The sequence below is a fragment of the Anthonomus grandis genome, chromosome 16 (assembly GCF_022605725.1).
Source record: "Anthonomus grandis grandis chromosome 16, icAntGran1.3, whole genome shotgun sequence".
NCBI classification, from domain to species: Eukaryota; Metazoa; Arthropoda; class Insecta; order Coleoptera; family Curculionidae; genus Anthonomus; species Anthonomus grandis.
This window is the reverse complement of record NC_065561.1, coordinates 12,961,254-12,985,479: the sequence shown is the minus strand read 5'-3', so window position 1 is coordinate 12,985,479 and position 24,226 is coordinate 12,961,254. Positions and strand designations below refer to the sequence as shown.

Genomic DNA, 24,226 nt, shown 5'->3' with positions numbered 1-24,226 from the left:
TGCTTGAGTATTCAATTAAAGGCTGCATCTATATTTGACAAGGAACTTTCACACCATTTTACTTATTCAGTATGCTTATTCCAGCAATCTCTTTTTGATAAATAATAATAAGGTTATCTTTAGCTATCTTCTTGGCATCTTCTCCCTGTGCATACTGATTCTACCACGGAGTACTTTAGCATTGTACGAATCTGAGAAGATCTTTAGTATTAAAAGTGATGTTTACTTATCGAAAGCTACAATTGATCAAGGAAAGATCTTTTTTCTTTCTGGATCACCACACTTTACGGTCTATTTAACACACCTCCATATAAATAGATCCCGTACATGCTCTAGAAGTCATTCTATTTTCAACTATTGTGCTGTCAACAACTCCAATAGGATGTACCAACTGCTTCCCTTTATTAGTGCGTGCTCAGCTGGGCTGCCCGCTCTTCCTATTGAGGTTTGGATTTTAATTTTGAGACAACTGGATCAGAAGTCTTTACTATCAGCGGTAAGAAGTTCTAATTTTTTTCACTTAATTGCTCAGGGGGATCAGAAACAAGCGATCAGGCAGGAACAAAAAGAAATTCTTTGCATTCTAACGAAACCTGGTAAAAGTGCAGTCGTGACTAGAGAAGAACATGCCCAACTATTTGGAAGCAATGTTCAGAAGAAGGTCTCAGTTCGTAAGAATTTACATATGTTCCAAGATGTTACGAAGGAAAAGAGAGTAACATCAATAGGAAAAGTAATAAAGACGAATAGACCTAAGACACATAGATTTAAGCCATATAGATTGTAAATGTAAACTCTTCAGATATAGAATAAATAAAAATATATTTTTAAGAAACAAGACTTTTTTTTATTCCGATAAGATATCCTTAGACTGTTGATATTCATGAGAAGACAAATTAGTAAATAGTACTGTTCATATCCAACTATCTTTAGAACTAAAGGTTGAAAGAATGAATAGTGAAGATCTCTCTTTTTTTAACAAGAAAACTTGATATATTTGAACTATTGTAAATAAATAGAAGTTGAATTATAGATATCGTACCCCTAGTCAAAATGTTTAAAACCTAGCCTAAATGTGTATCTGCTTGACTCTTTTCTGGTCCATGTATCATATCATGAAACCAATTATGGACACTGTCCACTTGTTCATATACAACTTATTAAATAGTGTATTTCCTGAATGGTCTTATAGTCTTCGACGAGGAAAGGACAAATAAGTCACCTTTCGATGTATCCAAACATAGCCAACGTGAGCCAATGAGTGGTTTGCCATGCCATTATGTTGATGATAATTTAGGAGTGAATGTATAAGCGGCACCATAATAATTTAATATATAGGAGTAATCAAATAAAAGCAGCAACCATATTTGTTAAGAAAGCCAATATCTGCTTCCACATCTTCTAAGTAAAATCTATAAATTTATCGAAAGCTACAGCTGAGCGAGCAAAGATCTTTCTTCTTTCTGGATGACCGCACTTTATGGTCTACTTATCACACCTCCATATAAATAGATCCCGTAGAGGCTCTAGAAGTCATTCTATTTTAACTATTGTGCCGTCAACAACTCCAATATGATGTACCAACTGCTTCCCTTTATTAGTGCGTGTTCAGCTGTTCTGCCTTCTCTTCCTATTGAGGTTTGGTGTTTAGTTTTGAGACAACTGGATCAAAAGTCCTTACTATCAGCGGTAAGAAGTTCTAATTTTTTCAACCTAATTGCTCAAGGGGATCCTGTTTTACGGAAGACCGTCAAACAAGCGGTCAGACAGGAACAAGAAGAAATTCTTTGCATTCTAACAAAACCTGGTAAAAATGTAGCTGTGACTAGAGAAGAAGGTGCCCAAATATTTGAAACTAATGGTCAGAAGAAGGTCTCAGTTCGCAAGAATTTACATATCTTCCTAGATGTCCAGAAGGAAAAGAGAGTACCATCAATAGGCAAAGTAATAAAAACTAGTAGTAAGAGGCTTAGATTTAAGCCATATAGATTGTAAATGTAAACTCTTATGATACACATTAAAGAAAAATATATTTTTTAACAAACATGACAATTTTTTTTATTTCGATAAGATATCCTTAGACTGTCGATATTATTGAAAAGGCACATGAGTAAATAGTATTATTCATATCTAACTATATTTGAAACTTAAGGTTGAAAGAACGAATAGTGAAGATCTCTCTTTTTTTAACAAGAAAACTTCATATATTTGAACTCTTGTAAATAAATAGAAGTTGAATTATAGATATCGTATCCCTAGTAAAAATGTTTGAAACCTAGAATATCGGAGCCTAAATGAGTATCCCCTTGACTGTTTTCTGGTCCATGTATCATATCATGAAACCATTTATGGACACTGCCCACTTGTTCATAAACAACTTATTAAATAGTGTATTTCCTGAATGGTCTTGTAGTCTTCGACGAGGAGAGGACAAATGAGTCACCTTTCGATGTATCCAAACATAGCCAACGTAAACCAATGAGTGGTTTGCCATGCCATGTTGAATGATAATTTAGGAATGAATATATAAGCGGCACCACAATAATTCAATATATAGGAGTAATCAAATAAAGGCAGCAACTATATTTGTTAAGAAAGCCAACATCTCCTTCCACATCCTCTCAGTTATTTAGTATGATTATTCCAGAAATGCCTTTCTGACAAAAAATAATAAGGCTATCTTTAGCTATCTTCTTGGCATTTTCTCCCTGTGCCTACTGACTCTACCTTAGGAGTACTTTAGCACTATATGCATCTGAGAAGTTTCTCTAGCACTGAAGGTGATGTTTACTTATCGAAAGCTACAGCTGAGCAAGCAAAGATCTTTTTTCTTTCTGGATCACCACACTTTACGGTCTATTTAACACACCTCCATATAAATAGATCCCGTAGAGGCTCTAGAAGTCATTCTATTTTCAACTATTGTGCTGTCAACAACTCCAATATGATGTACCAACTGCTTCCCTTTATTAGTGCGTGCTCAGCTGTTCTGCCCGCTCTTCCTATTGAGGTTTGGTGTTTAATTTTGAGACAACTGGATCAGAAGTCTTTACTATCAGTGGTAAGAAGTTCTAATTTTTTTAACTTAATTGCTCAAGGGGATCCTGTTTTACGGAAGACCGTCAAACAAGCGGTCAGACAGGAACAAGAAGAAATTCTTTGCATTCTAACAAAACCTGGTAAAAGTGCAGTTGTGACTAGAGAAGAACATGCTCAACTGTTTGCAAGTAATGTTCAGAAGAAGGTCTCAGTTCGTAGGACTTTACATATCTTCCAAGATGTTCTGAAGGAAAAGAGAGTAACATCAATAGGAAAAGTAATAAAGACGAGTAGTAAGACACATAGATTTAAACCCTATAGATTGTAAATGTAAACTCTTAAGATATAGAATAAATAAAAATATATTTTTAAGAAACAAGACTTTTTTTTATTCCAATAAGATACGAACTATATTTGGGACCTAAAGTTGAAAGAACGAATAGCGAAGATCTCTCTTTTTTTAACAAGAAAACTTCCGAGCTGTTGTAAATAAATAAAAGTAGAATCATAGATCTTGTACCCCTAGTCTAGATTTCTGAAACCTAGGATATTGGAGCCTGAATGAGGATCTACTTGACTGTTTTCCGATCTGGGTGATGGTGCTTTCGTCGATTTTGTATATACAAATAAGCACAAGATCATCATCCAAGTTACATATTCTCAAACACGATACATAATTGTGCCAATCTAATTATACTTTTAATTATTCAACTTTGGTACAATCTGCTAAGTTCATAACAAACTTTAATTGGCTCCTTAACTAGTCATATAAATAGCTGTAATTCCTATTGTTTTTATTTCGTCGATGAATAATAAATCATTTTAAATTTTTGAATAAAAGATGGATCCTTTTTAATATTCACTGAAAAATTCATTTAAGGAATACTCTTATTCTATTATTCTATTTGAGCTTATAGTTTGAAGTCATGCCAACTGTTTTTTTTAAATAACGAAAATATATTAGCATGAGAATTATTACTATATGCCGACATAATAAATTCATATACCTTCAACACAGCTACAAAATCCACTTATTCAGACTTTTATGTTCATCTTTCGGTTTTTCTTAAACTTGTGTGATATTACGTACTGTTTACCCATGCAGTTTATTAAGTTCGAAGGCATAAGATTGCAACTTTTCCATATCACGCGCTTATCACATGATAAACGAATGTTAGCTTGTATATAAAACAATATTTAATCGAGTTTTTTGACAACGCTGCATTGACACAGAATGAATATGTTATGAAATCCTGGTTGGCGTAAGTAAAAAAGACGATAAACGGTTCTAAATGTTTATTTGATAACAATATATCGTCGATATGGTAAATCAAAAATCAATTAAAATATTTTAAACGTGCGTAACCGAGTTTTGTTGAATACATAAATATTTAATGATTGTTATGTAATAGAAAAATTCCCAAGATCCTTTTTATGTATCCATTCTTAAAATACTTTATTTTTCATTCATGACATATGAGCAGTTGAACAGACATGTCATGTTTGTGAAATGATAAAAATAGCCACAAAGTGAACCTGATTGAACTCAACCTGGTGTTCATAAAATCTGCTAAAGCCGATAGTAACACTTTTTAGAATTCAAAATAAATTTTCTTTTTTCTGAAATTTTCCAAATAAAAATGAGATATTAGAAAATAATTTTAAAACCCATTACACAAGTATAAATACTTAAAACTGTAACTATGTTTAAACATATATATACAAAGGGAATAATAAAAATATTCCTTCAGAAGTTTGTCCGACAAATAATCATTAAACTCTTAAATTGACATAATTGATAAGGGTATTCTCCAAAAACTTGGAAATTTAATACTGGAGAATCATGAAATTCTAGAAGCGTCATCTATCAAATGCCTTGAAATTAAAATTGACAATTTAGCAAAATGAGACCTACATATTAACGAATTAGTTCAGAAAATCAGGAGACTCCTTCCAAAATTCGTTTACCTTAAAGACTATATAAATTTTATTAAACTAAAAATTTTGTATTTCTCCTTAGTTCAAATAGTCATTAATCAAATAGTATTGTAGGTTAGGGAGGGGTCTAAAAATTATTAAAAAAAAAAACGGTATCCAACGAATGACCTTATCTGTGATAGTTATACTGTCTTGAAATGCTTAAAGATATTAAAAATTAAAGAATTTGCCAAAATATCCACACAAGACAGAATACCTCAGCATAGTCAACAACCTGAGCACTTAAAGCGTATAGAACGAAAATCAGAAAACTTTCAAAACTAAAATTAAAGACCGGATATTTTTAAAGGGAAGAGATGTATTCAATAATTTAAAATACCTGCAATGATTATTGCTTTTTCATATTTTATATAGGTATGTTTTTATAAAGTGCTACCCAGTGGCGTATCCAGGGGGGGCAAAGAGAGCAATTGCAAGAGATCAAGGAGGCGGAACTGTTAGCTTCACAATTTTTTAATCAATATTTAAAAAAAATATTATAAAGCGTGCAATATTGTCGTAATTTATTACAATACAAAAATCGAATATTAATAACTGTATTTGGTATTTAGCCTTAGATCGTTGAAAAATATCTGTATTTGCACTATTTGGATCGCACTGGGTTAAGGTAAGGATAAGAATTTCCTCCTAAGCTATCCATCATTTTTATTTTCCTTCGCTTCACAATATTTTAATCATTACAGTACAGTAACTGTAGAGTTTCAGCACAAAATATATTCTCCCTAACAAATTATAAAAGAAACCTGGTAGAAGTATACATTTCTTAGTTCTCTAGTTCTTCAATAACGTCTGCGAAATTTAAACTTTGATACCGACAGTTTCAAAATTTTACTCCAGAAGACTTTCCTAAATCGGCTTTAGCTGCCTTGGAAATTTGCGAAAAACCCGTTTATCCAAACATTTATTACAATTTTTTTGCACATTACCTGTAAGCACGGCAACGCCAGAGAGGCAATTTTCCACTTTGAAGTTGTTACAATCTTATTCACGTAATACAATGGATTGACACTTTTATACGTATATCCAACTGTATCAATAACACCGAAGGATTGACAAAAAGACAAAAAAATAATTGACATTATTATTTAAAAAATTTACACGTACATATGCTCACTTCTCACTTCCATTTATTTGTTGTCTGCTTAAAATGTATTAATCTATTTTAATATGCTTGTTGCGGCTTATTAATATTTTATTTACTTGATATATTACAATTTCTATTTTCTGTTTTTATTTATATAACATAAATCTTTTTTACAAAAACCTAAATGAGTTAAATGTCTAAAAAATATATGTATATATATATTTGAACTTTGTTTAAATATTTAGTTATAATGTTTCATAAATATCTGAATATATTTTTTTCTTTATGGTTTATTGTTTTATCCTTTACAAAATATTGGTGTAATTTGCGTATTTATTGTAGGTACATTTCTCAACGCGATAAAGTACCTAATTTTAATTTTCTGATAAGTTTATTTAATGTTTGGTAACGATTTGGTAGCAAACAAAAAATTATGGGCGTGACGCCCACAAAAATTTGTACATAATTTACTTTTTCTACTCTTCCAAATTCTTATTAGGCCAATAACTGATTTGCCCCCCCAGGACCTCAGTCTCTGGATACGCTACTCATGCTACCAAATATGGATTTAATTATATCCTGGTTGGAACATTTATTATTGATTGTATGACTTCACATCGAATTTTGACAAAACCTTGAATTTGCCACCTTATTCGCGTACAAGCAACAATATCTATGATTCTACTTCTATTTATTTACAAGAATTAAGATATATCAAGTTTTCCTTCCTTCCCTTGAATATCGACAGTCTATGAATATCTTATTGGAGTAAAAAAATACTTTTTCTTAAAAATATATTTTTCTTTACTTTATATCTTAAAAGATTAGCATTTACAATCTATAGGGCTTAAATCTATGTGTCTTACTACTAGTTTTTAGCACTTTTCCTATTGATGTTCTCTACTCTGTACTCTATTTTTCTTCAGAACATCTTGGAAGATATGCTTACAAACTGAGATCTTCTTCTGACTATTAGTTCCATATAGTTGGGCATGTTCTTTTCTAGTCACAGCTGCACTTTTACCAGGTTTCGTTAGAATACAAAGAATTTCTTGTTGTTCCTGCCTGATCCCTTGTTTGACCGTCTTCCGTAAAACAGGATCCTCCTGAGCAATTAAGTGAAACAAATTAGCTCTTACCGCTGATAGTAAAGACTTCTGATCCAGTTGTCTCAAGATTAAACACCAAACCTCAATAGGAAGAGCGGGCGTACAGCTGAGCAGGCACTAATAAAGGGAAGCAGTTGGTACATCATATTGCAGTTGTTTACAGCACAATAGTTGAAAATAGAAGGACTTCTATAGCTTCTACGGAACCTATTTATGTGGAGGTGCGTTATAAAGACCGTAAAAGGCGGTGATCCAGAAGGAAAAAAGATCTTTACTTGATCAGCTGTGGCTTTCGATATTTATTAAATTTTGATTGTGCTTACATTTTGCTACTACATATTAATATTGTAACAAGTTTATTTTGTTAATGAAAGTATCCTTTTTTATAATAGTATTTTCTTTAAAACCTCTATGTGTACTGTATTTCGAATCTCGATTGGAATACGACAAATGTAAGGCCCCAAAAATTCGCTTGATCAAATTCAAAAATAGTTTATTCAATAATTGCTGAAAATACAACTAAGTAAAAAAAAAACAAATTATTAAATGAATAAACAGTTAGAGCACATTTACAGTCTTGCGACATTGCCTAACTATGGAAAAGAAGATCTACTAAGGGAACTAGTGCGCGAGCGCGTAGCGTTTCTTCGTCCTTCGGTCTTGCTCTAATAATTGCTATGTAAGTTTTCGTTGCTCAATTTTTAGGATTTTTTTAGCAGTTTTCATTCTATTAGTTTTTTTATGTGTCGTGTTATAATTTTGTGCGACATTTTTTAATTCGCTCCTTTTTATGCGGAATTGTTAATACTTTAAATCAATATAAATAATGACTAGGGTAAGTGATTTTTTTTGAATAAAGATTATTTTAAAATACAACTTTTGCATTATTTCTAACTGGTTAAAATGTGTTTCATAGGCATCTCCCCAGCCTAGCATTTCATATTGAATGTATGAATACAGTAATAGCGAACAATATAGCAATTTTATTTGTTTAAACCTAAATATTATTGATCTCAGCTTCTTAATTACCTTGTCAAAATAAATATCCCACTTTAACAAATTATCTATATATACCTACCTATTAATTAGGTGATGTTCCATATTTAAGTTTGAAAATCTGGGCCGGGTTTTTAGATCAAGTAAAAGCTATATATTTAATTTTTTCTATGTTGGTGATTAATGACATTTTGTCAAACCAATCTTTTATTCTACATAAATTACGTTCTACTTTTACTTCTGTCCAGGGGTGTCATTGGCGAAAGACGATGTATCTATATCCATCATAATTACCTTGCAACATTTCTTCAATCTTTCATTCATTTTATGTTTTTAGTAGCTATTAGTAACTATGTAACTAACTTTATTATACAAAAAATTAAAACATCCATTCACATCTATTCCTCACATTTTCCAGCATCTCTTGAATTATTTGTCTACATTCAGCCGTAATCCGCTCCCGAAGATCTTAAGTGGAATTTGGCTTGGTACTAAAAACTTTACTTTTCAAATGATCCCAAAGAAAGTAATCTAAAGGACTAAGTCCGGAGATCTCGGTGGCCATTCAATGGGGCCTCGGCTGCCGATCTACTTATTTAGAAAATGAGACCACTTAATACGATTCATTTGTATTTTCTAACATAACCACGAATGTCTCGCCCGTTAAGTTTCCAGGAATAAATAAAGGTTCTACAATCCGATTTCCGCCTGCCCACACATGATTTTTTTCAGGATATTGCTACTATACCTCTCGAAACAAATGGGGATTCGAGTCACTCCAATATCGACAGTTATATCTATTTACAGCATCATGTAAATAAAACGTACACTTATCCGAGATTTGTTTTTAGGATGAGTGTACGTTAATTAAATAGGTAACAGATTTGCGTTGTTGATTATACGTTAGGAAATGATTATACGTAATTCGTAAAACGCCAACCTTCTATCAAAATCGTCTTCATGAAGCTCATGGACAAATTTTATCTTGTACGCGTGAAATATATTGTCTTAATTTTTGGTATTGTTGAGCGTGTAACTTCTGAAGAAATAGCCAGTCCACGAGTGCTTTGGGTGTTGTCAACTGCTACTTGTCCCAAAACTGAAAAATCTATTTTCTCAATGGCGATTACGATAAATATTAAACACACATCCAGGTTCTTCAAATTTTCCTATCAACTTAGGCTACATACTTGTCGTTAATATTTTTGTCTGGATGTACATTTCTTACTCTTGGTCAAACTTGTTACCCAAATCAGAACAAACAGATGACCCGTAAAGACCAATGAATGAATCGTAAAGACCAATAACATGTCTACCTACTATTTATAAAAACTTAACGTGGTGCCTTACTAACCGCATATACTGACATGTTGATGACTATAACATTTTGGCAGTCTTAGGAGTGTAAAGAAAAACTTATTATCGATTCTGTAATTTTGAGGCAGGCTTAGACAGAACAACGAAACATATTTACTACCTTTTTAAATTACAAAAAGGTGTTTCATAGTATTCCCCACTCTTGACTTATTTATGCATTACAGTTATGCAATATATATCCGATGCTCATTCCGTTCCTGTAAATGACTGACTCATTGGCGTACTTCACTTGATGTGAATGTTTAGAGCTAAACCGTTAGAACAGATCAGATTAGTATACAATAAGGAATTTTTGAGGAAGACCTCCTCAGTCTGCTCTGGTTCTGCCTTGCTTTAAATCTTCTCTTTCGAGTAGATGAAATATCAGTTACAAAATTTTCTATCTCTTATATATGGACGATATAGTTATATACAGAAAGCAAGAAACAGATTAATCACCTTCTTTAAATCACCAACACTTTTTCGAGCGATATCCATGTAGATTTTGGTCTTGAGAAATGTAAAATCCTAAACATCGAAAGAGGAAAAATAATTAATGGTGACACTGAGCTTCCCAATGGAAATATTCGAGCAATAGAGCGAGGTGACACTGACAAGAATTTGGGCTTTCGTCACATTGGAGTTCTCGAATGGTCGAGAACTCAACTATTTATGGAAACAGGCGAAGTTAAGAGTTACTGAACAATATAAACAACGAGTTAATTTTTTTAATGTTTATTCCGACATATTCTTTCGCAAGTCTCAAATGGATAAATACGGAACTACAGGGGATCCAAAGGACAACAGGGACTATGCTATGGGCAGGTAAGAGATTGGTTATGTACCCAGAAGCTCACGATTAATAAGGAAAAAACAAATTATATAGGTTTTTTCTATGTAATAACAGCAGACCACTTTTTACTAGTATTATTTTCAACACTACAAGAAACGAAGTCATCACAGAAACAAACAAAACAAAATATCTTGGAATTATAATCGACCAATTCTTAAAATGGGATGATCATATTTATTATCTTTGTGGAAAAGTCCGAAACCTAATACAAAAATTTTACGTTCTTCGAGAAATACTGGGCAGTAAAATTTTATAACTTAATCCCCTCTGATATTAAGAATATAACAAATCAGAAAGTCTTCAATTGGAAGGTCAAGAATTATATTCATGAAAATTTTAATAGTTTTAGGTCATTATTAGGGTAATTTTATTACTCAAAAAATAATAGGTTATAGTGCAGATTACCAACTAATTTCTGGATTGTTTCTCTTTTCTACCTTATATTGACTTCTTTATATCTTGTCCTTTTATTATTATTATTATTATTATTATTATTAATATTGTTAGTATCAAGTGGCGTTGATTGCAGTTATATATATATGTAAGTTTATGTATATGTAGTGTAGTTTTTGACTACTTAAATTATTCATTTAAAGCACTTTAAGAAAGAGCTGGAATCCAAACATGCGAAAGATTAACAGATTTCTTTAATATTATATTTATATATAGGCATACACAAGTATTAAGTTACTTAGGTGCATATTTTGTACTGAAATAAATGAGAATAAATGCTTCCCCAGTCCAACAATCATCATCCACGATCTTTAACTGTTAAACTGACATTGCCAAAGAGAGAAGGTGGACGCAGATTGATCGATATCGACAATCTGCATGCAAACCAGGTTACTAAACTAAGAGAATTCATTGTCAGAAAGGCGCAATCGTCTGAACTTCACTTACTTATCCTAATATCTGATGGAAATTACTTGCCTTTGAACCTGCAAAGTCGTGCCGTGAATTTATAAATTCTCTCTGAGGCACAGAAACAAGAACAATGGTCCCAAAGAGCACTTCATGGAAGACATTATAACGAACTTAACCAACCACATATAGATAAGAGGCATCTGATAAATAACGGAGAACACTGAGGATTTTATGTCAGCTATTCAGGACCAAGTCATTAGAGCAAATAATTACCAAAAATGCAAATGCTACAACGGACAAATGTAATTAATGCCATCGGAATATCGAAACTATTCAACACATAACATCTGGGTGCCCGTATTTGGCTAACTCTGACTACCTTAATAAAGTGAAGCACATGCTTTTACTCTACTTTCGTCTTTTTTTGTTGCAGCGAAATGTGTTTACCTCAAAAAACTTAAGCAAAAGCATGTGCTTATGTTTTATTCATATGAGCCTATATTACTGATTGAATGGTGACGAATAATAGGCCTAATATTTTGGTACTAAATAAAGTGGATAAGGTATTGCTAATAATTGACGCTGCTTGTATAGATAGCTCAGCGATTTTTTAAGAATTTTATGTATTATAAATGGAAAATCGAGCGTCACTACTCCCTTTAAAAGATGTTTTGTGAACTCCTGTTCCATGTTTTTTCAACATTTGATACATCAGCCATGGGTTGTTGACAAAATGGTATACTATCAATACTTTAAATGATAATATCTAGTTTGATACGACAAATAAAAAATTATTCTTGTACTGGATCTTAAAATTACTGACGTCAATTTTTATTATCAAATTGATAAAAAATGAACTCAATTAGCTCTCATAATCTTCGTGTGGAATTTTTTCAGTTGAGATCGTTGGGGGTATTTCGCAACATTGTGTTATTAATAAATTTAAATTAATGACGACGATAAATTTTTAATTATTACTAATAAAACTAATTTTTTATTGTAGTTATTTTAAGAAATACTGCAACGCGTTGTGCTAAAAAAATATTTACATTATTCAGTATCGCACTACTGTAAATCCATAGAACGTCCTTAATAAATAAAATGCGTATAATATACTTAAACTTTGTACGAGCTCAGATCAAAGGCACTTAGCAAAACAAGTCTAATAACTGCTAAGAGCATAAAATAATAGTCAAGGAGCCGGTTATTAAATTCATGTTTGTTTCATACTTTGTATTCTATTTGTACACTCTGCATATTAATATATATAATACTTTTAAGTAATTTTATTATTACGTAATTACATGAATTGTTCGACACTCTTTTTTACTGTTACTCATGAAAGTTATGACAAAATTCATAAAAATAATGAAATTTTAAAAACCAATTCAGCAATTATTGATGGAATTTCATTAAAAAATCGTACTGTTTTCCAGATATTACGAGGTTTCAAGTTAACCACCTATTGGTTAAAACGTTGAATCTCCAAATAAGTAATGAAAGTATTTCATTTCTACAAATCGATCACTATCTCCGAGTCTATATAAAAAGTCTAGGAACGAAATGTTTTTCATTGAAATGGATTACTACTAGGGGTCCAAAGATTAGATATTGTGGCGCCTAGATCGACTTTAATTAAAGATTATTTACTTTATACCTTGAATGTATGACTGATTATTATAACTGAATAAGATTGTCTGAGAATTAGCACTAATATCTCGTTATATAATTGAAGTAAAAAAGTATATATAAATGGTTTCTAAAATTATAAGGGGAAAATCTTATATTCAGTGCAATATACCTACATGATTAGTAGATATTATCTCTTAATAGTTTCTTGACCTACACATTAATAATTATTTATCCTAATATTTATATGGTTCATTGATAAACTTAACAAAAAATGTACAATTCAAGTTCAATTCCAAAGTTCAAGTATTTTCTTACGAAATCTTTGAAATGTTTATCTGCGGCGCAAAAATTGACAATAATTATTTAATAAAACACATGATATTATATAAGAGCTTGTCCAATATTTGCACCAATTAATAAATTACGTTTAAAAACATTGAAAATGCAAAACAATTCCTTAATGGGACATTGCTTATTTTTTATTTTATTTCCAACTAACTGTAGTTCTTCTTTTTCTTCTCGTCACAACCCTTCTCTTAGCTTCATGCTCGTCTCCACCTATCCCTGTCCAAGAGAAACTTCTTTCAGTATCAAGATTTTTAACATTTTACATCCTCTCATATATTGATCCTCCATCTGAGCCTTGGTCTTCCTAAAGGTCTCTTTCCCACTGGGTGTACATGCTCGTGAGCTCCTCATTGGTTCTTATGCGATATTGACCGAATCATCTACTGTACTGCCCAATTTCCGCAAACATCTTTCGTTTAAAGCATGATACTAATAAATAAAGCATAACAGCTACATAATAATGAACTTGATTACTGCCTAATAGATCCGTATTTTAGAGTTCTAAGATATCAGTCGGGAGTTAAAAGAGGTCTTGTAGGACAAAAAAACACTTATTACCCTTTTTTATTCTTGCTTTTATTCCAATACTAATATCCGATGTTACAACTTCTAGGTACTGAAATTAGTTCACGCATTCGAAATTGTATAGGCATACGCGGTTATGTTCTGTCCTATTCCGTTCCCTCCTGCTCTCCCTCTGATATGCATATATTTGGTCTCGTCCTCGTTGATCTTGATGCTTAACTTCATGATCTCCTCTATGTTCATGAACATTTTTTTTTGTTTTAGACGTACTGTTTCTTTTCATGTCGATATCGTCGACATATGCCAAGATCATTTCTAGGCTCTTATTTTACACATATTTTCAGACCAATATTAGTTTCTTTGATAGCCACGTGCAGCACTGTGTTAAAGAGCAATAATGACAGGCTATTGCCCTGTTTTAAGCTATTCTTGATAGCGATTTTAACTTTGGCTTTCTAAGCATATCTTGGTTAACTTCATGATCTTTTCTGGTATCCCTAAGCCTTCTTACGCTTGCCACATACTCTCCCTAGTGATGCTGTCGTCTGCCTGGCGAAATCTACAAACAGTTGACTTCTCTGTTAAATGACCAGCTTTTCTCTAAATGCTGTATTATGGTGAATATTTGATCTGCTGTTGTTCTCTTAGGTCAGAATCCGCCTTGGTAGTTCTCTAATTTGTCTTCTGCATATGAGGATATGCTCTTAGTAAATTTGGCAGCACCTTGTATGTTATATTAAGCAGTATTGTACAGACCAGTCGGTCTCCTTTCTTATTAATGCGAATGATGATGTCCTAATTTCACTCCTTTAGTAGGGTTTTCGTTTTCCATATATATTTTTCAGTAGTATGGCAGTATCTACACAATTAGACATAGGCAAAAGAATCTTGAATGTTCACAATCCAGTTCTAAGCCAAAACAGATGAAACTCTCCTCAGATGCTATGCGATTCACATCTGTAAATCGTACTAAGTAGCTTAATGACAAAATGCTTAGTATGATTGTCCTAGATCTTCAGCCGTTTTCCATTCGCATGTTCTCCATAGTTTATGCACTCCGTCGTTATGGAATCCTCACCCGGGTCCTTATTCTTGTCTCCTCTAGTGTGGGTTCTGATATATACACCTCCGCTCTTTGGTAAACCTTCTTCGTGTTTCTAATTACTGCATCTACGTCTAATTATTGCAACAGGTTTTCGAAAAATTGTTTCCAGGCTTGCATTACTTCTTTTATGTCAGTTACGAGATCGTTATTTTCCTTTCTTAAGATATTGGGCTTCTGTGTGTAACCTTTCCTTATACTTTTTTCTTGTTTGAAAAAGTTTCAGCTGTTTATTCATCCTGCCTCCCTCTCTACATTCTTTATTGCAAGCTTTTCTTTTTTCCTTCTTTTCATACTTCTTAAATCCGCTCTGAGGTCGTTGAATCTTTGGATGTTTTTATTATTTGGACACTGCAGCATTTCTATTCTGGCTTTGTTTTTGGTGTCTAGAGCCTTTTTGTATTCTTCGTCATCCCTATGTTTTCTTCTTCTGTTGTTTGTTTTCTCTTTTAAGACTCCTTCTGCAGTGTTGACTAATGATGTTCTGATTCCAGTGCTCCTCTGCAGCCGATGCCTCTTTTGTGACAATCTTCTCTAGTTGTGTTCTAGTTCTTCTTGGTATTCGTGTCTGAATGTTTCATCGTGATTCAGTTTTTCTGCTTTTTACATCAGCACCAAAAAGTGCCGATATTTCTCGTCTTTTTATGGTTCTTTAGTCCCTGAACGTACCTTTACCCACATGAGTTATCTGTTCCTGCATCCGCCCCTCTGGCTCTTTGCATCTATGATGTGTCTCATGTTTTCCATTACATGATCTATCAGATTCCGTGTTTTTCCATCATTGGAAATACATGTTACTTCGTGGATTTTTTGTGCGGGAATCCTAGTTCAGTATAAGAATAACTAAATATAGTCGTCAACGATTTTCTTTGATCTGAGCGGAACAGTCCGGGCGCTTATGTACTGTATATTCAATATGTATTTATATTTACAAATATTACAAACAATAATAGCAAATATCATAAGATAACAATATAGCCTCTTAAAGTCTTCCATTACCCATGCACCACTGAGTAAAAAAACGAACCTTACCTAGTAATTACCAACCGTTTTTGATTGCTTTGTATCCTATATAAGTGTATCATCCGCTATAATAATACATTGTTTAATTTGTAGTTCTATTAATTTACGTATTTTTTTAAATTGAAAAATCTACAATACATCAAAAAATAGTTGATTGAAATAGCTGAAAATAAATATTTATTTTACGAATATTGGCCTTGTATATTGTATAGCTTAAAAATGTAAACCGTGATTTTAATAGGTACTGGGTCGTTTGCCAAAATTCGATGATACAAATTTATTAATAAACTTGCATTGATTTGGTGTATTTCCAAAAGGTTAATATCATAATAGCCATCACCTGGTTTAGTTATGATCTATAAAATAGATGGTTGGACGATATAGAGCAGCAATTTGTTGACTGTCATTAGTTTAGAGAAAAATAGTATTTGTTAAATGGTAAATTTCGTTAAAAAAATTAAATATTTGCTCTATGGATACCAAAGAAAAATATATATAGGACTCCCAAAGCCTGGTGAACGCGAAAAAGTATTTTCCATTCCTGAAAGACCAGTAAGACCACATCTTTAATGAAAGTATATAGAATAAAATTAAAAATTAATCCAAAATCTGGAACAAATAATCAACTCTTTATTTCTTTCAACAAAATCATAGAATTACAGTATCTGCAAGGCAAAACATAGAAGAAAGTGGCGAAGTTCACTTTAGTGATACTCAGTTTTCACTAGTCTGATCTCCCTAAAATCCAATCAAGACTCAAGAGGCGTAGATTCAACATCAGCTTTTAGAGGGTTCACATACGGGAAAATTAAAAATACTAGTGTCTGCTGATAAAATTACTATAACATTGTGTCGTTTTCTTTCTCACTTCCTTTCTTATCTATGTAAGTGTTTTGGCCTGTAATAGCAAGAACTTTCCTAATTTCTGGACAATCACAAAGAGAGAATCAAGTTTCGTCTGCGTTAAAGATACGTTTAAGATTATGAAGTACATCACTAACATTATGTTCCTCAAGATACTTTGCCAAATCGTTAAACCATGCTTGAGTATACTCTTCTGAAACTTGAGCATAATATTATTGTTCATTTCCCCATGTCAATATAGGATAGGACCTTTCCAAGATTTTCAACTTTCTCCTTTGATTAACAGCTAAGTTAAAGTTAAACTCTCTTGAGAATATTTCTTAGCGTTCATTGAGAATTCATTTTCTAAAACAAAAACACCATCTCAAAATTAAAAAACTTTTGTTGATGCACGAAACTAAGTGAATGACCTACTAAGAAAAAGATGCGCAATTTATGTCAGCTTTAATAATATATGTAATCTTCAATTCCCCAACCCGCCGATATACAGGTTGGGGCATTGAAGATTACGCATTGTCTAGAATAATGATAACAAGGCTTTCTCTCGTCGATGAGCGACCACTTTCAGTCGCCTGATATAGGTATTTGTTTTATTTTTTACAGAATAACATAACTTCTTATAGTTTCAAAAGTTGCATACATATCATTTGATCTTGATCTATGGGGAGCGCACGAGAAAATGGTCAGAGAAAATAAGAAGGCAAAGCAAGACACATTGAATCTATCAGAATCTCTACCTTAGAAGTCTAGTCACATCATTTACAGAAAACTCTATACTTTGGTGAAAATAGAATTTTGTAGTGCATCCTTCTTTAGCTGAAGTAACCGAAAAGTTTTTAGGAATAGTGGCGACATCTATGTCGCTTGATCGACTATTTTCAAGCGGCAAGTGGGGCAAACAGAAAAACAGACTCAAGGAGATAGGTCTGTATGCTAAATGTGCGTACCCAAAAATTAACAATAACTAATTTCAAAAAGTACCAAGGAGACTGGAACTACCTGTAGTTCTTGCTCACATTGCTGTTATTGTTAAACGATAATTGACTTTTGGCTGTTTTCCTCTTCCCTGTTCTGTGAATTAATCTTCCTCAACTCTTATATTGTTATATATTTTTGTTTTGCATTGCAGTTCAAGAGGCAGTAATTGCTTTCTTTTATTCCGCTTCTTTATTAATTTAGTTATATAAACAATGCCTAAATACATCAACAAGTGTTGTGTGCCAGGTTGAAATGACATGGAAAGTAGAAGAAAAAATTGACAATGTAAAATTAATCTTAGTAAGGATCATATACATAAATCATGTAAGATTTGTGAGAGACACTTTTAGAAAAGCTGTATTGTGTCAGGGATACACAGAGGACTTAAACTTAATGCAATACCAACTCTTTTTTTTACTGGTAGGTATAAAAAACAAAGAGACTCTGGCCAAGTAGTAAAGTCTATAGTCTTAGTAAAGTCTGTAGTCTATAGTAAAGTAATAGTCTTGCAAATAACAATGTAGTGAAAATATGCACTTCTTCTAAAAAGCTGTTTCCGATGAAATTTGAATTATTTAAAGGTGTTTAGTCTTCAAGAATTGATTTTGTGTAACATTGGTAAATAATATCGCTTGCTTATTGACGATTGTCACCGTTTCTTTGCTGGTTTTTCAACATTCTTTAAAATGGTTAAAACAAAAGAGTTATCGGTAAAAACAAAAGTTATTATCATTGGACTTCATAAGGCTGGAAAGACTAACCGTCAAATTCGACGGATTTTGGGAATTCCAAGGCGGACTATCGATTATAATGTTAGGAAATTCACCAGAGAAGGGACTATTAGCCCTCGATCTCCTCGAAAGGCGACAAGTTCAAAGGAGGATTTAAATATTATAATTACAAGCAAACGCAATAGACGCCTTACCGCCCCTGAAATCACAGCAAAAATCAACAAGGAGCGTAAAAAAGCGGTAACAGTAACACGGCGACTTTATAATGCTGGTCTTAAAACAATCACACAAAGAATGGACCATTGATGACTAGAAGAAAGTTCTCTGGAGTGACGAGTTGAAATTCAAGGTTTTTGGAACAAAGAGGCGAGTTTTTGTTCGCGTACGGTGGCCTTAGTTAAATACGGTGGAGTTTTGGTGATGGGGTGGGGTTGTTTCGGAGGATCTGCAGTGGGCGATCTAATTAGAATAGAGGGCATTCTTCGAAAAGAGGGTTACAAAACAATTGTAAGTGACAGTGTACTTCCTTCTGGTACTCGAATAATTGGGGAAAACTTCATCTTTCAACATCACAATGACCCCAAGCACACGTCGAAATTGTGCAAGCAATATTTAGGTCAATTACAAAGGGAACATCTTCTGAAAGTTATGGTATGGCCCCTACAATCACCGGACCTCATTCTCATCATAGGATTCTCTAATCCTATCGAATTACTGTGGGATAAACTGGATAGACAAGTGCGAAAATCATGCCCCACATCAAAAGAAGACTTGTGGAGGATCATCCAAGAAGAGTGGTACAAGATACCTTAGGAAACTTTGGAGAAATTAATTAGAAGACTACCAAAACTATGTGAAGCTGTTATTAAAAATTGAGGCGGACATGCAGATGAAATTCTTAAATTTAATTAATTGAAAAATGTATTGTTTATATTCATTTTGTTATAAATAAACCGTTTCATAAGAATAAGTGATGGGTTTATTATTTTTAGTTATAACTTTAAAACAGTCATATGTGGGCAAATACTTTTGAGCGTTAGCGTAGCTTAAAACATGTTTGTCCAGACAGAGTAATAAATTTGTCATTTTGCTCCACAACATTGTTCTTGAGCAAACAGCTCGACGTAACTAATCCCTGTGTATTAAGGACACTAAAAACAAATTGATGCAGGATATTCCATAAAGAATTACAGACCTAACTTTTTTTTTTTGTATGAAATACCCTATAAATTTATGAAAGATTGTATATAATGTTAAAACTTTAACACTCTTCTATGTCCAAAACCTGAGATGCAAATAGTTAAATATTAGTATATTGATATACTATAAACAGCCTAAAATACTTTATATAAACAGTTTAATTTGTTTTAATAATTTTTAAATATCTATATTGAAAATCTTAAAGATAATTTAAATAGGTCAACACACTATCAATTTCAAGAATGGGGTTTATATTAGACATCGAAGAAAATTCTTAAAAAAATCATAAAAAAAAAACTCATAAATATAGTTTTAGTGTTTGGTAGAGAGTTAAAAATGTTGGCATGCCTATAATAATATATAGAATTTTATCTAATAAAGTGCAAACTGCCTCTCACAATATAAAACAACATAATTATGACCTCGATTATGACTTAAAGATTATCAACATTATATATTTTTTTAACATCTAAATTACCAAGAAATCCACTGCCAACACTTTCCATAACATCACTCTTGCAAATTTGTATTTTTAGTAACTTTTTGTTATATTAAGGGCCACTTGCTATTTCTTAGTGTCTTCCTTGTGTTCTTGCAAGTAACATATAAAAATGTTTATTAGTATAAGTATAGTATTAATTTTTTTTATTTATTTTGTTATATAAATATTCCTTATACTAAAAACGAATCATTTCCTTAAAAAACTACGTAAATAAAAGAATGTATTTAATTATTTTAAATCCTTTTATTTTTCTACAAGATATACCTATGCAAGGGATCTGTTCCAAATTCACAAGTTATCAATATATGAATCTCTCACCCTTTTAGACTCTATTGGACAAAGCATTTATTGTTTATTTAAGGCCATTTATTCCATCGATCTATCTTAATAAATAAAATAAATAGGTAGCTTAAAAACTTGACCACAACTAAAAAACAATGAGCAATTCAAATGTCCCGCCGAATGTAGCAGTTAACGGCCCAACCACAGGCGGCGGTAAACGGTAGCAGAGCGCACAAAATGCATTGCCATATTTCGACTTTAAGCACTATGCGTAACGATCGATTCTATTTATTATATTTAAATAACCATTAACTTGTATTTCTTACAGACAAGGTGTCTTTTTTATGTTGGTGCAAGTAACCATATAAAAATGTTTATTACATTAAATCTGAAAAATATGCTAAACTAATTTTATAACAGTTTTTCATTTTTTGTACAACAATAAAATTAAGTATTTCTATTATTAGTGTAAGTATAGTTTATAGTATTATTTTTTTTATATTTATTTTGTTATATAAATATTCTTTATACTTAAAACAATCATTTCCTTAAAAAACTATGTAGATAAAAGAATGTATTTAATTATTTTAAATCCTTTTATTTTTTTACAAGCTATGAAGTATGAAAGAGGTTTGCTCCAAAAAAAGCCATGAATACATGAATCTCTGACTGCTGTGACAAAGAGTTTTATATCAAAAGATACATTGATGGAATAAATAGGTGAGGTTAAAAACTTGACCGTAACTAAGAAACAATGAGCAATTCAAATTTCCCGCCGAATGTAGTAGTTACAGGACCAACCACAGGTGGCGCTAAACAGTAGCAGAGCGCACGAAATGCACGCGTGCGCGCTGCCATATTTCGACTTTAAGCACGATGCGTAATGATTGATTCTCCAACCTGTATAACTGCCAACCACTGTAGTAGCTTCATATAGCTGGGCCAATATTTATTATAATTGCAAAAGTTAATAAAATACTAGGTATAGGGAGAGATTTATTAAGATCTACATAATAATTCCCAGAGATAAATTTTATGTGCATATTGTGTGCCTAACACGTCGATCGGCGAATTCTCTCCCACGCGTTTTGCCATTATTTATGGATGACCCAAAATCCAGGGTCAAATTTAGGGAAATGGGTTGGCGCCCCACAATATTGATCTTCATCCACACGTTCGCAGTTGCGCAACATACAAATAAAATAACGTGAAGAGGAAGCATTAGTATCATAACATCATTAATACGTTTATTATTAGAGAGAGAACAAAATGCTATTTTTATGATAACTACGAACGTTTTAATTATGTTACTAGCTGAAAGAGATATAACCAATCAAAGTAATAATATATTATTAGTGTCTAAATGTATTAGGAAAATAAAGATCTTACCCAAAAATTTGGTATAGACAACAAATCACCCTAAATGTAAAGTCTGGTCCCCAACTGAACAATTGATAAACTGTTAATATTTAATGTACTACAAGAGAGTAACCCAAAAAAGTAATCACAAGTCAATATAAATACTTTTCCACAAAAAAACTGGTTCTCGTTAAGGGTATTATTTCACAAAATAAAGCCGGCAAATGAACTCGTTTTTTATTCAGAGACCGGTACACAACGTTCACACAATCCACTGACAACAACGTCGCCTTTCTGAATTTAAATGCGACTTGGCTAAAAGATAATTCGGGCTGTCGCCAGTTTAGTTTTGGTTGCACGTCCGTTAGTTGCTTCCTTTTTAAGTCGTAGTTGCTTCGTAGGTGAATGAGAGATAAAGCAACCACAGAAAACGATGTTGTAAAGAAAAATTATTAGAGACAGCTTATCAATTGCTCCGTTTATACGGCGGTTTACTAACATATTAAATTTAAGCCGGTTTAATGTTGATGGTATCCAATGGGGTTAAAGGTCAAAGGGCACTTGACGCCCCTTTGTCTAGGTTTAAAATATCAATATTTTAAAATGCATTAATATGTATAAAAAAAAAATTTTTGATCCTTACTATTTTTAATATTTTTGCGGCACTTTTTAAAGCTGCACATTTTATAGATTGGTAAACCCTTAAAAATGTTTGTCTTAGGAAAATCCAAGTTAATTATAATATCAACAATATTAGTAGCCAAGAAAAAAATACATATATTTGGTAGTGTTGACATACATTTAATATACAAAGCAATTAGTCAGTACTTTCGCTTTTAGCGAAAGTAACATCAACTCTCTCAACTTTTTAAAACCCCTAATACTGTTTGAGATAATGAGGTACGACATTTTGTTCTTATTCGTTGATGATGACCTTTCAGCCTTTAGGTCCTTTTTTTCATCTGAAAAACTGGTAAGGATTCAAAAAATTCGGGAAAGTCAATCAAATTATTTTTCTAGTTGCTCTCCATCTAGAAACAAAAATTTTTAAGTAATCTCTGTAAAGCCGGAAGATAGCCAGCTCAGTGTTTTTTTTTTAACTATTCAGTCCTTAAGACGCAAAACCAACAACTTATTCCTTCTATTAGAAGAACTTAAATTTCCTGAAATTATCGCCATTACCGAACATTGGTTAAACATAGATGAACCTATTTGTATTTTCGAACAACATCACTTTTGCAAATTTGTTTTTTTGGTAACTTTTCAGATCTTTTTGTTATATTAACGGCCACTTGCTAACATATTTTAAGGGAGCCTTAATTTACATGTATTTCTTAGTATCTTCCTTGTGTTGGTGCAAGTAACATATAAAAATTTTTATTACATTAGTTTTTAAAAATATGCTAAACTAATTTTTTAACAGTTTTTAATTAGTTAGTTATGAATAATTTTTTTTTTAAATTTTCGGTCTATTCCGGATTTCTCCTTCAAGATTGTAATGTTTTTAAATAATATTAAATGTTTAAAGTGTATAAAATAACATGTTTATTTTAAATTTTGATAGTTAAATCAATGTAACACACCTGTTAACAATAAACAAATTAAAACTAGTAGATAAATAAAAAGATCAATATTTTAACGCTTAGGCCGTCAATCCAGGTGACACTTTCGTTGATTTACATCTGCAATGAAAGAAAAGTAACCTGAGTATAACCTAAAAGCCAGAAGGTTAATGACATAGAAATTAGGTAAAATATCAATCTGCACAAAACATCAACAATATTTTACGATATTATTATTTAAATAGTTCTTATTTTGGAGAACAAGATGTTTGGTTGTTAGACAATGTATCTATCCATCTTTCAATCTCACAAACTAAGCTACTAGTAGCATCGAGTCGAGCAATGACACTAAGGAATGGACGTGCGAAGTGTCTACTCCGATGATTAGCAGTAATTATTTAGAACGTGCAATAGGTATCAGGGATAAGATATCTCGTCGCAAATAATTACTAAACATTGAAGGGACAGACACGCAACACTGTTTTCAAATAATTTCAGGCCTTGAGTACTGAAGGGATGGACTCGCGACAGTACCCAAATAACAGAACAAACATCTACAATTAAATTCGTAAAATATTATACTAGATTCTTTAATTGTAAATAAACGTTTGTTTTACTTCCATGTACTTTAAAAGTTCATTACAAATTAAGTTCAAAGCAGATTTCCAATAAATAAATTAATAAAACCAGTAAATAAACGTAACAAGTGATATAATAAACCAGTAAGGTATACTCTGTGAGGAACACTCACCCAATTAATGGCTTTTAGGAAAACACAAAGTTTTTCACAAAATAAAACAGGAATCAACTAATCACTTT

The 24,226-nt window shown here is 32.2% G+C and overlaps 1 protein-coding gene across 1 annotated transcript in view; it reads right to left on the bottom strand.

Moving 5' to 3' along the window:
- LOC126745911 (uncharacterized) overlaps positions 1 to 22,151 on the bottom strand; it is a 101,097-nt gene extending 78,946 nt beyond the window's left edge. Inside the window, exon 1 of the mRNA XM_050453958.1 lies at positions 21,876 to 22,151. The gene's annotated coding sequence lies outside the window, so the exon portion shown is untranslated. The remainder of the gene's footprint in view (positions 1 to 21,875) is intronic.
- Positions 22,152 to 24,226: the final 2,075 nt, after the last annotated feature.